At 44.2% G+C, this 16,253-nt stretch overlaps 1 pseudogene; it reads right to left on the reverse strand.

Moving 5' to 3' along the window:
- Nucleotides 1–11,524: 11,524 nt before the first annotated feature.
- Nucleotides 11,525–12,996, reverse strand: LOC110744102 (annotated as a pseudogene).
- Between the last annotated feature and the right edge of the window lie 3,257 nt (nt 12,997–16,253).

Raw genomic sequence — 16,253 nt, forward strand, 5'->3', positions numbered from 1 at the left:
TCAAGCTCAAAAGGCCTTACCCCTTCATTCCTGCCTGCGCCTCAGCAGCACTGCTTTTCCTGAACCTGGTATAATTCATTAACAGTATTATTGTATAATTTTTACTACATTTGGATATATCCATATACAAATGGAATCATATTTCACATATATTTTGCACTTGATTTTTTACATTTGGCCTTGTGTTTTTGATATTTATCCATGTAGATACATATAGATATAATTTGTGTATTCTGTTGCATGATACTCCATTGTATGAATAAACTACAACTTATACATGCATTTCCTGACTGACAGCCATGTTGTGTACATTTTTTTCTTGTTATAAACAATGGTACAAATCAATGTCTTTGTACGTGTTACTGTATATATATGTGTGTGGGAATTTCTCTAGGATACAGACACACATGCATGTTTGCATATGCCCATATATATTATATGTTATTATGCATATGCACATTTGTATATACACAGTATAAGCATGTGCAGATGCACATGTATATGCTGCATACACATGTACATTCATATGTGTACATATATACATGTGTGTTTCACAGGTACACATCATGTAACATGGACTAATTGAAGATGCATATATCTTGTGAAACAGTACTTGCCATCATAGGAATGGAATGTATGTATCACACCCACATGCACACACACTTGCCTAGGAGGGCAATTGCTGCATCATACGAGACACACATCTTCAACTTTGCTGGCTGTTGCCACGTGGTTCTCTTATTGATTGTACCACTTGCTGCGCCCACAAGCAGTGTGTACCCTGCTATACCCTGCATGACACTGGTATTTTTGGACTTAACAAAAAATTTCTAAGCAATCCAATGGATAATAAAACTTGTATAAGTATCCACTGTACATGTTAAAATATATTAAAAATATCTAAAAGTAGTATGCTTGACTTGAAGACTATGTGCGCTTCCAATTTTGATTGAAAAATTGATATTTTGTAAGTCAAAAAGGATGAAATATTGGCAATGACATAGAGTTCAACCTTTTGCCAAGTGGTGTTCCCATTTTGTGGCTGTGGTCATTTTCTTTTTCACAGCTTTGCTGATTCTGAAGGTTTGGTTTTATGTAAGTTTGCTTATACTTTCTTATAGTTTACATTAATTCAATCATTATCTTTATCTCCTTACTTTCTTAACTACTTGAAAAAAATTCTTTGTTCATTGTGAATGCTTATTCATTGTCATGTGTCTTGTTAGTATATTCTCCCAGCTTTTACATTGTTGTTTGATTTTGATTATGTGGTTTTGCAGAACTATGCATATCTCACATAGTCAAATTTGTTCATCACTTCTTTGATGATTAATTAATTCTGGGCATGTGTAGAAAGGCTTTATTTATCCCAATGTTATAAAAATACATTATCTTCTGGTACTTTTGTGACTTCATTAACTATGTTTAAATATTTGCCACAACTGCCAATAAATTTGGTATGAGGACTTAGGTAGGAGACTACATTCCTTTTCCTTACTCTGACTTCCAATTGAGCCTTTTTTTTTTTTTTTTTGTGGCATTGTTTACTTATGGTGCTGAAATAATGTTACATTTATAAAATCCAACACTTCCATTTATCCTTGGTTGTGTTTCTGGATTCTGTCCTGTTCTATTTCTCTGATTATTTCTGCACTGGAATTGCTGGATTTTAATCATTCTGGCCTTTAACATCTGACTGAGCCGATCTTGCTACCTTACCCCACTATTTATTTTTCTGATTTATAAAAAAATCACCAAGTTTCTAAAAAGGAGCATGTTTGGAATGTTTTGTGATTGCATTAAAGTATTTATCACTACATGACATATTCTAAGAGTTCCTCTTCGAGACAAAAGTACATCTCTTACTTTACTTCAATCTTCTTGTTTGTCTCTCAAGAGAGTGGGTAAGGCCTTGCTAAGCAAAACAAAACAAGACCCAGAAACTATAAGGGAAAAGACTCATGCATATGAATATATAAAAATAAAACTAAAATTCACCAATGAAAAATATGGCAGAAGTTAAATTAAAAAAAGAGGTCAAACTGGAAAAATACTTGCCAAACATGTCAGAAAAAGAACATGTCACTAATATAAAGCCAGGGATTACAGAACAGTCACCAAAATGCCACACTCAATGGAAAAATTGACAACACACTTGGCAGTCTATAGAGAAAGAAAAGACTAAATAATAAAGAGACAGCATAGGATTGCTCACCACTGAGCCTGGAAAAAGGTAAATTGTCCCATATAGCCAATGTGGCAAGGTAGGGGGAGGGCCTCTGATGTTTTGGGAGAGCACTTTGTGCAATGGCAAGGGTGTGGTATTACCTATAAAGGCAAAAGACGGAATGCACCTAAATGCCAATCTAAAGGGACTTGGGAAAATGCGTGATCATTCTTCCCTAAAATAAATTACAACGCAGTTTTGAAAAAGAATGAGTGAGTCTGAATGTGCTGAAATGTATTGTTATAGCAAAGAAACTTGGATTCAGACGAGTAGGCGCTGACTGCTCTAATTTGATAAGAAAAGGATATGAATGCAATGAACACAAGTGAATACCTGGGCTTACATATTTGTAAGATGTCTGGAGGCACAGAAAAACTATTCATGATGGTTACCTCTTGCAAGGAATCTGGGGGTCTGGTTGTGAGGGAGATTTGCTGTCATTTTTAAATATTTAGACTTTTTAAAAAACACATGTTTGCCTTACTTTCAATAACTAAATAAAAGAGGATTGGATGACACCTTGAGAATGCATCTGATGTATGAAACATCCATGTTTGTTAAACAAATATAATAGGACATCTGTCTTGGAAATCAATTGTGATTTGCAAAGTTGGCCCCCTAAGTTCCTAAGTTTTGTAAAAATTTGAATTCAATCCCATTATACTTTTAAATTTGAGGAGCAGGTGGTTAGTAATCCAGATGTGAGAGGAACTGCATGCCAGCAGTCACTTTCAGTTTTAAAGAGAGAGGCTGATTAATCTCAGTGAGAGGGCCCTTAATGGAGAAGGGTGGACGTGCTGGGAGAGAGAAAGCCGCAGATGCAACTTACAGCTTTTCCTGTCACGCAGGGACACTTGGTCAGCCTCTGCTCCTTTTCCTTTGGCCTCTTAGGGATGCACATTTTTAAAATGATTCTCTGCTACTCTTCTGCACTGAGAATGACTTTTCTTTCTATCCTCTTTGGTATAAGATTTTCAATTATTTCGCCCACCCTTCATCTGACCCAGGTTAGAGTCTATTTCTTCTTCCTAGATCTTCCCACAGTTTTGGCTGTGAGGCCATTGTGGGAGTTCCACAGAAACAGGTTGCAGTCTAGTCTCTGAGCAATTGCTCATATATCCTTTGTGAGTTCCGAGAGTGCTGAGAGCTTTCCAGAGTACTCTGGAGATAACACCCTGGACTTGTCCATGCTCACTTTTGAAACAAAGCAGATGTGCCATAATTAGCGGTTGGTTCCATATTTTTTGGAAGACGTAATTTTTTTTACTGGAAGAATGCACAGAACAGATGCATTCCACTGCAGCAGGCCGAGTGCCGTAACAGAAACATGCACAGAAGTTTATGGGAATGGAGGGGAAGGAGACTGGGAAGGGTACAAAGGAGAAGGATGAATTCTCCAAGAGGAAAGTGGTCCCAGAACAGAATTAGAGAAGGCAGACGTATGAGAGAGTTGAAAACAGCTTCTAATGGAACAGGCCGACTAGGTTAAAAACACACATGTAAGAAGCTCCCGGCGGCCTCTGTACTAACAAGGGATCCTGAGGATATGAGAGTGATGAGGATGTTTTCCACTCCTTCCCTTCTGCTAAGTCACTTCCTTTGGACGGAGAGAGATCTGGCTCTAAGGTACAGTTCCTACACTCACCAGGTGTGTGTCAATATGGAAATCTCTCCCTTTCTAGAGACCCCACTTCCTCATCAGCAAACTGTAAATATTTAGCACTAGTTTCACAAAATCTTGTGTCTGGCACGTAGTAGTTGCTCAATAAATATGAGTTTCCTTTATTCCTCCCAAATTCCTTTAGTGTAAGTACTACTTGTTCATTCACTTGGCATTCAAAGTCTTCAGTGTTTTGAACCACTCATCATACAAACGTGACTTTCTAACATCTCTGAATGCTAGACTTTGACTTTAATAATAGAAACGACTAATAATATCCTAGCAAGACACTCCTAACTCAGAGTTCCAGATCCTTCTATCATATGTACCCTGTGATGCAGCTGGCCTAGGACCACTATGGTCCCCAAGAGACAGATGCAGAAATGGAGGCCAAGGTCCAAGTGGCTTGAAAGGCCACTAAGTTAGGGACCAACTAGCCAGGCCTCAACCCACTGACTCTCTTGCCTGAGGTGGCTACAGTCCTTGTCAGGCAGGTCATTAAACATCAGAATCACAGGGTTCTTCCTTTTCAGAAAAATGTTCTTACTTTTTTGCCTGGGGAAACCTATTCATTTTTAGGGTCCATCTTTTTTTTGTGTGTGTAAGACAGGGTCTTGCACTCTTACCCAGGCTGGAGTTCAGTGGTGTGATCTCAGCTCACTGCAACCTCGACCTCATGGGCTCAAGTGATCCTCCCACTTCAGCCTCCTGAGTAGCTGGGACTACAGGCTCACACCACCATGCATGGCTATTTTTTTTTTTTTTTCATTTTTGTAGAGATAGGGTTTGTTCATGTTGCCCAGGCTGGTCTTGAACTCCTAGGCTCAAGCAATCCTCCTTCTTCAGGCTCCCAAAGTGCTGGGATTACAGGCATGAGCCTAGGGTCCATCTTAAGACTTTTGTATTTCAGAATTCTTCCAACATCAGTTTGATGGGGGTGTGTGTGTGTCTCTGTGTGTGGATGTGTGTGGAGAGAGAAAACGTGTGTGATCTGAATGTACTGGCATTTGTGTAGGACACACTTTGGGGATTCTGGCTATGCCTGTATAACAATTTCTCCTTTGTGGGAAGAAGGCAAGGGTAACAGGCTGTGACTGTGCGTTTTGTTCTTCAGCAAGGAAGAGCCAAGCACCGCATGACTCTCATAGAAGATGGACTTTGCAGACTGCAAAAGGGGAAAGGAAAGGGGCGTGTGATGTTTGTAGGTGCCCTGGGAGAAAGTCCCTCTTTGCCTAGAAATTATTTAGACATCCCTTTATAATGCTTCTTGCAGAAAAGAAAGAAAAATCTATTTGCTGAATGAGATAAGGATGCTTTTCATTGAGTGTCAGTATTGAGCCAGCCCCAACTGAAGTGAGAATTGTACTTGGATGTCACTGTGGACCCACCCCCTCAGTCCTAGTAAAACCAACACAAGGGGTTGGGACTCTCTCCGTGCCCTACTTGAAATGGCTGCTGGTTGTTGAACTGGCCTTTGGTGGCTGGCACCCATCTGCTATTGTCCCTAGAAGAGGTAAGTATGGTTCTGGGTCCCTGGCTGCTTGGGGCAGGGATCACTGAGGATGAGATCCAGATGTTCCTTGTCACCGATGCTGTAGGAATTAAAGTCTTTACAGCCCCTTAGTCCTGACATTTCCATCTCCTTGAGCTGAAAATAATCAAATTGAGGCTGACAGGGGAGTCTCCCCAGGCTGCGGAGTTCCTGTGAGTGAGCCTCCCCCATCTGGGGGACACCTGCACACCCGCCAAGTGCTCTGACCTGGGGACAGTGACAGTGTTGTGGTGAGGGGGACCCAGACCTGCCCTTCAGGAGCCTACCTTCTGTCTGGGGCCCAGGTAGATGGCTTGCTGGGGAGGGCCACCGTCCTGGGGCCGGATAGGGTGGAGGGTCAGGAGAGGCCTCACAGGGAAGACTTATGCTACAGAGGGGTTATTTTCCTCAGGACTTAACAGGAATAAAACACCTAAGCTAAGTTTTAAAGTAAAGTCGGGTGCTCACGCCTGTAATCCCAGAACTTTGGGAGGCCGAGGTGGGAGGATCGCTTGAGCCCAGGAGTTCGAGACCAGCCTGGGCAACACGGCTAGATCCTGAAAGTTAGGAAAGTTAGGCTGAGAGGGTCGAAGCCCAGCCCCCTTCGTGCTCAGGCCACCCCTGTGCCCTGGATGGGGCTGCCTGGGGCCGGGGGGAGGGTCTGGAGTGGGCGGCAGTGGACGAGCTGGGGCCAAGGTGAGCCCAGACCTTCTTGCGCGCCTCTCTCTGGACCTGGCCCCGCTATGGCAATGATTTCCAGTGCCTACAGGGGCAGGGCTGGAAGCACAGAGAGGTGCGGTGGGGGACCGCGCCCCTTGTCGGCGTCAGGTGTGGGGTGCAGGAGGCCTTTGCAATTTCACAGCGTTTATGATTTATAGCCGGGGAAAGGGAGTCGGAGTGGTCACTAAAGAGTAGATTAATGATTCCATCATCACACATCTTAGGTTTTTAGCTTTCTGGAAACGAATGTTCTTTCCTTTAAAACATGACGGCTGGCCTTCTCTGTGAACGGCTGGTCTTCTCTGTGAATGGCAGGCCTCCGAGCGTTTCCTCTGGAGCTGGTTTCTGGTGCTGGTGCGCCTGTGAGATAGGTGGAGGGGCTCTGTGGCTGATCTGCATCTTCCAGAAGCAGACCTGTGTGTTTTTCCATTGGATGTGACGTTCCATAACTAAGGGATTAGTGGACCCTTTATTGTTCTCAGTCTTCCTAAAATGATGAGAGGAATTCCTCCTAGACTCTAGAAGATGCTTTAGAATGAGCTAGAGAGATTTTAAAAAATAAGCTTGATGAGGCTTTACAAAAAGAAAGATCAATGGCCAGGGCTTATGTGCCATGTAAATTGACTTGAGACAAGCTAGCCAACAGCCATACTCATTCAAAGATGAATAAAGAGAAAAAGAAAATACACTGTGTGTCCTGGGAAGAACTTCTGGGGCTTAATGGAAATTAGGAATTACCCTGATAACTAAGAGAAGGTTTACTGATAAGATTATAAAATAAAATTTCAGAGGAAAAAAAAAACTTATCTTTGGAAAAACACAAGAAACCGTGAATGAAATGCATTAAAAATTCCTGTAAGTACTGTGGCACTAAAATTTTAATTAGAAAATTGGCAGAGCAGTGTGCTGGCAAAAAAAAAAAAAAAAAAAAAATTAATTAGCAATTAATTACATGCTTCTAACTTAATCTACATTTAATTTCTAATTAAAATTAGGAAAAAAATGCCCACAAATATATCAAGCTAATTTTAGCCTCCTATCTGCCGGAGAGCATGTACAGGGCTTTGAAGTAAACAAATTCTGCTTGCAGCCAACTTATCGTGTAAATTTGAATTCAAGAAAATAATATTTACATGCATGCAAGAGCCTGAATAGTTTTTTATCTCCAAGTTCTCCCTGAAGCTTTCATAACTAGCTGATGAATGCATCAAGGAAATGCCAGAGAAGCCGTGGTGAAGGTTCAGTGATGTAAGTGAGTAATCAGAGTGTCCCTGAGCCTCCCCTCCACCCTCCTCTCCTAAATCTACTAATTTACCTCCTCCAAGCCTCTTATGTCCATCTCTACCCACTCCCCGACTCCAAATCCAAGCTGCAAACTGCTAGATTTTTGAGACTTCTGACTAGTCTCCACGGTCTTTCTCTGACTTCAGTTGGGGAAGAGAAGAGTAACACACAGGCGTGAACACATCACTCCAGCCTGGAATGCCTCTGGGGCTCCCCTTCCAGCCCTGGGGTGGGAGCTCCCCTCCAGGTCTTGTTTATCCTTGGTGCTTCTGCTATCTCCAGTGTTCTCCCTGACCCCTGTCCCCTCCCTCCACAGCAGCCATTTCCCTGGGGAAACCTCTCTGCCCACACACAGCCCATGCCAGTCTCCACTCTTCCAGCAGCTGGCACTGGGCCAAGTGGTCGTGCATCTGAACCATGGCCATCCTCCTCATCTGTCCCCGGGCATGGGGAGCAGTCTGCTCATCATCCTAGCCTTAATGTAGCCCTTGGTCAGTATGTAGTACCTGTTCAGTGGTGTTTGTTGAAGGAATGAATGAATCCTGCGGTGCTGTGTTGCGGTTGTCCACAGGCTTCCCAGGACTCCACCCCGCTGGGCCTGCGTTTTGCTGTTCCTTGAGTTCTCTGCATGGATTGAGTGTGCACCAATGCTGTGGGACACACCAGCCACACTGAGGTCTGGCGGGCAGTTTGGGGATGAGCAGATCCCATCTTGACCTCATCCTTCAGTTGGAGGGCTACCAGCGGCATGAAGTTTTCTCTAAAATCCCGGGGTTGGGGTGGGGAAGGTCTGATTTCTTTCCTGCTCCCTTGGAGCTTTCTGCAAAGCCTCAGTGTAATACTGCTCACTGAATTGTATATATTTTAATGTGAATTTGTGCCTCATTTTACTGCCCCCTGCTTTGTACCACCCTTCGGGGGTATACGCAGACACCAAGGGGATGCAGAGAGGGCTGCAGCGGCCTTTCTGGAGAGAGAGATGGCAGCTGAAGCTGAGGGCCAGCTGGGGCAGCAGAGTGGGGCTCTAATCTGTCTCTGCAGAGTCGTTCCCTGTTCAGCCTGCAGGGCAGGGAGGCTGCAGAACATTCTTTTCCAGGAGGGAGGTAGGTTTATTGACCTTCAGGTTCCTGGAACTCTGTGATAGATCCCACAGGCTGGAAAGTGTGGTGACTTGCCCTCAGGGTGCTTGCAACTTAGAGAGAATGGGGAGGAGGAGAGGATCCCTTGTGCTCTAGAAGGCTATTAACATTTCTGTCAAATGCTCTGGTAGATGCAGGTTCAGAGGTCCAGGAGCACAGAGAGGAGGAACACTTTACCTCTCACTATAAGGGCTGGCTGGGGAGGCTTTGTGGAGGACACGGCACAAGGCCAAGAAAGAGAGAGATGAGAAGAGACAAAGGCCCCAGCAAAGGTGGAGGAGCCAGGGAGTAGTCCTATGTTGGGAGCACAGTGTCCCAGAGAGTGGCAGGAGGTGACTCCGAGTTGCAGCAGATAAGTTGGGGCCTTTAGTGCTGGCCTAAGGAGGCTGAACTTTCTTCTGTGAGTAGAAGAGGAACAGGTGAAGATATTCTACCTGACGATGGAGTAATGGCTGCATCAAAGAGAGGAGACCTGCGGAGAACCATGATGAGTTCATGCGCGAGGGTGGTCGAGGGCAGGACCCTAGGGCAGGAAAGAGCTTTGGGGAGCACAGCAAAGTCTCCCCCTCACTCTAGAGTGAATGACTTGGGAGGAGGAGGAGGCTACGCTGAGCAGATGCTGCAGTCTGAGCTCAGCCCCTCCCCTTGCCAAAAGACAAATGAAACTTCTATGACTTCATCTTACTCAGAGACTCTGAATCTTTCAGGAGTAGTAGACACAAATTTTCCCCCGTCTGTCCCTGTGCCTTTCATACAGATGCAAAAACATGAATCCAATTCGTGCTTGAGAAAGGTTTGTTCAAGGAGCAGACAGATCCTATAACTTGCAAAATTGATGAGTTTGGGCTGACATCACTGGGTTGCTGCTCTGAGAGTTCTAGAAATGCTATAAAAAGACAGCTTAGAAAAATGGTGGAAACAGGCTCTGGAGCCAGCCTTGCCTGAGTTCAATTCCCAGCTCTCCCACTTAGCAATTGTGTGACCTTGGGCAGTTACTTAGCCTCTGAGTGCTTCAGCTCTTTCGTGTATACAGAGCAACATAATAGTATCTGTCTCCTACAGTTGGTTCAGTGATTAGAGCTGGGCCTAATCAGCACTGTGTATAGAAGTTGGTTTTTACGTTTGTTTGCTATTGCTGTAGAATTCAAACAGTTCAATATCAACAAAACCAAGGTAACAAAGGGGAATTGAAAAGAAAATAATTTAATCATAAATCCAGGCACAAAGCTTGTATATAAAATTAAACATGAAAAAAAGCCTTGGCTAGTAAAAACAGAGTTTCTGGCAGAAGCATTATTTTCCATTGTAAATACCATGGTTATTAAGTCCTTGTGTGATTTTTTGGCATCTTTTCATTTTTGGAAGATATTTTTAATAGTTTTGTTTCCTTCTGACTACCCTTACATGACTTCATAGTGCTATGTAGGGGAAATTATGGGAGTAGAGAGGCCTTAATATAGAATATTAAATGCATGGTCTCAGAGTGTTTTAACAATGTTGTCACGGGAGTACTCAGAATGCTGTTTCTAGTGAGTTTTTGCCACACTTACAAGTTGTGACACTTTCCAAGCAAAATATTACATTTTAGAAAGTCATAAGGAAGGAGTCATGATCTGGATTATATTTTACATTATATTATATGTGTCTTTTGTTTTTATAATTTTATTTACTAACTCTGACTCTTATAATAAAGAAATTTTATTATAGTGAATATCTGGCATATTTGGAAGGGTGCATTTGGTAAGCCATTTTGGACTACGTAGAGCAGGGGTCTGCAACCTGTGGGCTCATACTGGTCTGTGGCCTGTTAGGAACTGGGATGCACATCATGGGGTGAGTGGTGAGTGAGCATTGCCACCTGAGCTCTGCTTCCTGTCAGATCAGTAGTGGCATTAGATTCTCAGAGGAGCATGAACCCTGTTGTGAACTGCACATATGAGGGATCTAGGTTGCACGTTCCTTATGAGGATCTAACTAATGCCTGATTATCTGAGGTGGAACTGTTTCATCCTGACCCGTACACCCTGCCCGTGGAAAATTGTCTTCCATGAAACTGGTCCCTGGTGGCAAAAAGGTTGGGGACTGCTGACTTAGTGTAATTGTGACATAAACAAAGAACATTATTCCTATGATTTTATTTAAAATATCTGGCTCTCATATCACTGTGAATATGATCTATTCAGACTATGAAAGAGTTAAGGTTAACATGAGATTGAAAATTTACTTCATTATAAAATTTGGCTATGTTTACCTGCTTTCTATGAAAAAACTCAGATTAACCAGATATATGATTTCAAATATCTAGGCAATGCCCTTAGGTATGCAAAAGTCGATTTTTGTAATTGCCTTACTCTTGGTTGGAACTGTAGACACGTCTTTGCCTTACAGTCCCACCCAGTGGCAATGTTATTTATTTCATTTTATTTTATTTTTGAGACAGAGTCTCACTCTGTCATCCAGGCTGGAGTGCAGTGGCACGATCTTGGCTCACTGCAACCTCTGCCTCCCAGGTTCAAGCAATTCTCGTGCCTCAGCCTCCAAGTAGCTGGGATTACAGGTGAGCACCACCATGCCCGGCTAATCTTTGTATTTTTAGTAGTGGCAGAGTTTCACTATGTTGCCCAGGCTGGTCTCAAACTCCTGGACTCAAGTGATCCACCCGCCTCAGACTCCCAAAGTGCTGGGATTACAGTTGTGAGCCATGGTGCCTGGTCCCACTGTCAATTTTAAAGGGCTGTAAGTCCTCTCAGGCAAGCACTATGCTGAAAGTTTTGTTGCCAATGCTATTGTTAATCTATTTTTCACCAATCTAATCTGCTCCATTAGCTTCAAAAGACACCTTTTCATTTGTTTGCGTTTGTCTTTGATGGCCTTCTGCCTGCCACAAGCAATCCTCTAGAATATGGGCCCGTGCTTGGCTTTTCTACACAAACACGAACAATCTTAAATTACTGGGAGACATTCATCGCCTCCTGCCAACTAGAGAGAGAAGAGGCGTCTCCTGGTGAGAGTTGGACCTTGAGCTCCTCCCGGCCTTCCTTGGGCCTTGGTCCAGGAGGTTATGGGAAGAAACTGGTTTAAAGCTGACCTCATGGGTTCGCTATTCTTATGTAACACTTAGGAAGAGCAGAGACCCACGCGGTTCAGTCCCAGAGCAATGTTGTGGTCAACAGAACACAGTCCAGCTACCAAGAGTTATTTCAAAATAATTCAAGTTCTTTGTTTATATTTCTTTTAATAAAAGAAAAAAGACAAAAAAAAGGAAGGGGTGGCCGAGCTGGAAACCTGGCTTTAAGCCCCCTTTGTTTCCCCTCAGGGGTCCCTCAGGTGGGCGCCTGCTTGGAAACCTCTCCACCCCTCCAAACACCCCTTTCCTCCCTGAGTGTCCATTTGTTGATCCAGATTCTGAATAAATTAAGTTGCACAGAATCTACCTGGCAGAAAGGAAACTGCCTCGAGGCCAGGGCTGAGGGGAGGCCCAGAGCAGAGCAGGTGCGTGACCTGCAGTGAGCAGGGAGGGCAGGCTGGGGGCGCTCACCTCCCAGAAAGACTCTGCTCCCCTCAGCCCTGAGACTCCAGGCTCCCCTGTTCTGCCCTCCCGGAGACCCTGCCGGTCTTCCGCGCGGGGCTCCCTCGAGGCTCGAAGCTCGGGGAAGGGGCGGGCTGCGTCCTCAGGACCTTTCTCAGCAGCCACAGCAGCACATCCCAGCACCTCCTCCAGGAGCCCCGCCACCTCCTGCCACCCGGGCTTTCCCCGGGCTTTCCCCACAGCACAGCGTCCCCTCGTCCCCTCAGGGCTGGAACAGTTGTCCCCGCAGACAGTGCAAAAGGGAAGTCTGTTGCGTTTCCATGCAAGCTGTAGGGCTCTTAGAGCTGCTGGGGGAGGAAAAGAAAGAAGAAGAAGAAATACAGTAAGTATGATGTGGGTACAAAGAAACCAACATGGAGCTTCTGTGGGCCTAGACAGGAGCCCCGGGACAAGTGCACTGGGCCTGCGTCATCGCCAGGCTTCTGCGGGCTCCAGACCCTCCAGAGGACCCCCTCCCCACCCACCTCCCACCCGCGGCCCTTCCGAGTCTCCCTTCACCCCCCTCCTAACCACCGAAGCCCTCCCGAGGCCCCTGGGCTCGTGCTCCTCTGAGTTGCCTGCAGCTGAATCCAGGTGCGGCCTGGGGCTAGTTTCCGGGGGGTCGTTCCCAACCAAGGGGAAGAAGGCCTTTCGTGAGCATCTAACGAGTACATCCTCACTTCGTCTTCTCATTCTGTTCACCCAGCACCTGTGACCTGGATCCAGTCCGCGGCGCACAGACCCTGGCTCTGGGCACCCCTGGTGAGGGCCTTCTGCACCACAGCTCCGCCCAGCACCAACCAGCTCGCTCCTGCAGCTTCAGTTCTTTTGTTGCAGTCCTGACGGGTCAGTCACCTGAGCATCCATGCTGCCAGGTGACAAACCCAGGCATGCAGAGATGTACATCCTTTACCCAGGGTGACACGATGTGGAGCTGAATCCAAGTCTGGGAATCTGGTGATGGTGTCTGGGCTCTAACCGTGCAACCGCCTCACAGTGAAACAAACTGGGGACTGGCCTTTTCCTGAGTGGCCTTAGGAAGGTGCAGTGGCCTGCAGCCTCCTGTCCCATCCCCGCCATTGACAAGTACATCGATGTCCCACAGCTGTGCCACTAGAGGCTGTTTGTGGTAGTTCACATGTATCTGCTTAGTCCTCTTTTGCCAGACTGTGTGCTTTGTGTGCCAGTTCCAATTTAAGTAAAAATCTGGACATTCTTGGTTATCCCACGTGGAGTAAGGACTGAGCAAACTCACATCCATCACCCTGGCCAGGGCCTGAGAGCAGCAGCCTCTCGGCCGGGGGCTCTGTTAGGAGGACTCTGGGCATGGGGGGAAGGGAGGGAGAAGCCCTGTTACTAAGAGTTAAGGACCAAACAGTCAGCAGGCCCAGGAACCCCAGCGGAGCTCCACCATAAGTGAATGTCTAGTTCGACTATATTTTCTTGTAGAATCATTAACTCCAAAAAAATTGAACTGAATCATGTACGATTCACAAACACACGACTTTACCATCTCACCAGAAACACTCTTACCACAAGGACGCTAAGTCGGTTCTGTAAAATGTGGGCTACACGATGCACCGCACAGCCTTGCAGGCTCCTGTTTTTCTTTCTTTTTCTCTTTCTTAGGATTAGAATGAGTACATGTAAAGTGCTTAATGTAGGAGGTGGCAGAGAGAGTAGATACTCAATAAATAACAGCAATCATAAGTGTACAAAGTGGGCCATGTGCCTGGCATTGCCCGTCACCCCTGCCTCCCCTTCTAAGCAGCCTGTTGAGCACTTGGTAATTCCTCACTTGAAAGAGATTACAAAGAGGTTTGTTTGGTTTATATTTAAATTTTTTTTTTATTGTGGTAAGATGCACATAACATAAAATTTGTACATTCACATTGTTGTACAACCTCATCACCATCTGTCTCCAGAACTTTTTCATCATCTCAGACAGAAACTCTGTCCTCATTAAACACAGACTCCCCATTCCCTCCTTTCCTCCCATCCCTCCATCCCTATCTCCTGGTAACCACCATTCTACTTTCTGTCTCTCTGAGTTTGAGTACTCTAGGTATAGGCTATAAAGAGGTTTGATCAACACAAACCATAATAAACCTTAAACCTATAGAATTTAATTAAAGGGTTGGTTTCTCCCATGTCTTCACACAGCTATCACCCTTCACAAAAGTTTCTAAATCAAAGAAGGAAAGTAGGGACTCCTTGTCTTGGGTCTGAAAAACTTTCCCAGCCGTGAGATTGCTCACTGGCCAACCTTGAGCCTCTTAGCTTCAGATCTTCCACTGCTCCACTGTTTCCTCCCAGCTCTTGCTGCTCATCCAGATGCTGCAGAATCAGCCACTTCCCAAACGTGGTTCCACTGGGAAAAGGTGCTCAGTTTTTCCCAGCCTTGCTACCATTTGTTTTTTCTGTTATTCCTCCCACAGGACATAAGCCTGTACTCTCTGGGTAACAGAATGTTCTTTCACATTGTCCTCAGTTAAACCCTGGTCAACCAGTGCTTCCCTGAAAGTGACCAATTAATTCATCCAAGGACCAACTATCAGAAATAAACTTGCTAGAAATCATCATTTATGATTCAATTTCCAAGCAAATCAGGAATTGTGGATCAAGAGTGTGTCCGAAGTGTGATGTTGAATTGTTACAGTCGGGTCAGACCTCTCATCTGATGCCTGCTGTAATATTATTCCTAGTATTTGCCTGAGAATGGAAGCTTTCCACTTAGTTACAGGAGTCAGACTTCCACCTCCTCCCGTACTTTGTAGCAAAGGCAGAAAGAAAGAAGGAGAAAGAAAGGAAGAAGGAAAAGAAGGAAGGAAGAGAAAAAGATGCCCTATGGCAAAATCCAGTGACGAGATTTCCATTTTTGGCAATAGCCAGAAAAACCAAACCAGTGTAGAACATCTAACAATGCTGGATAGAATATTTAAAATAAATCTTTAAAAATGCGTTGTTAATCATATGTGAAAATAAAGAATGTCTGAAAAGCCTGGAAGTGATGAAGAGGTTCAAAGCTGGAAACAGTAGGCGAAACTGGAAAGATAAGCAATTGTCATCCAGTTTTTGTCCTGGGAGTAGGGCGGAGGACAGGCAATCAATATCCTCTTTAGAGGGAGGGATCTGAAGCTGGGCTTTTTACAGCAGCTGGATCTAGAGCTGGGATGTGCAAACTACAACCTGTAAGCCAAACGCAGCCTGCTACTTGATTTTGTAAAGTTTCATTGAAACACAGCCATGTCTTTCCTTATCATATTATCTGTAGTTGCTTTTGCAAAACGAGGGCAGAGTTGAATAGTTGCAGCCATATGGACCACAGAAGAGAATAAATTTACTACCTGGCCCTCTATAGAAAAAGTTGACTGTGATTCTTGAGTAACAGAGTAGGAAAAGACACTTGCCTGATTTGGTTTTGGTTTTGAGTGGAGGGAGGGAATAAAGGGAAAAAACAATCAATCCTTAGAATCAAAAAGTTCAATAAAACTGAGAGAAGACATTACAAACAAACCAAACCAATGCCAAAAGTGAAAGAAGGCACAATTACAAATAGAATTATAATTCTATTTGTAATAATAGAGAGGTAATAAAATAGAATATATTGAACAACTTTACGACAATCAATCTGGAATCAGGTGAAGTAGAAATATTTACAGGAAATATAAATTACCAAAACTGACTCCAGAAGAAATAGTAAGCCTGAATCATCCTATGTTTATGGCAGTGAATGCTGGGTAAGAATATCTGTCATAGGAGAGAACACCAGGCTCAGTTAGTTTTTTTTATTTATTTTTTTATTTTATTTTTATTTTTTTATTATTATTATTGTTTTTTTTCCTTTTTAAAATTTTTTTAAATTTTTTTTTTTAAATTTATTTATTATTATTATACTTTAAGTTGTGAACATGTGCATAACATGCAGTTTGTACATATGTTATGCCTTGTGCCATGTTGAGGTCTGCTGCCCATCAACTAGATCACGTTACATCAGGTATAACTCCCAATGCAATCCCTCCCCTCCCCCCTCCCCCTCCCATGATAGGCCCGATTGTGATGTTCCCCTTCCTGAGGTCAGTGATCTTATTGTTCAGTTCCCACCTGGTGAGAACATGCGGTGT

Source organism: Papio anubis, chromosome 11 (genome assembly GCF_008728515.1).
Source record: "Papio anubis isolate 15944 chromosome 11, Panubis1.0, whole genome shotgun sequence".
Classification (NCBI taxonomy): domain Eukaryota; kingdom Metazoa; phylum Chordata; class Mammalia; order Primates; family Cercopithecidae; genus Papio; species Papio anubis.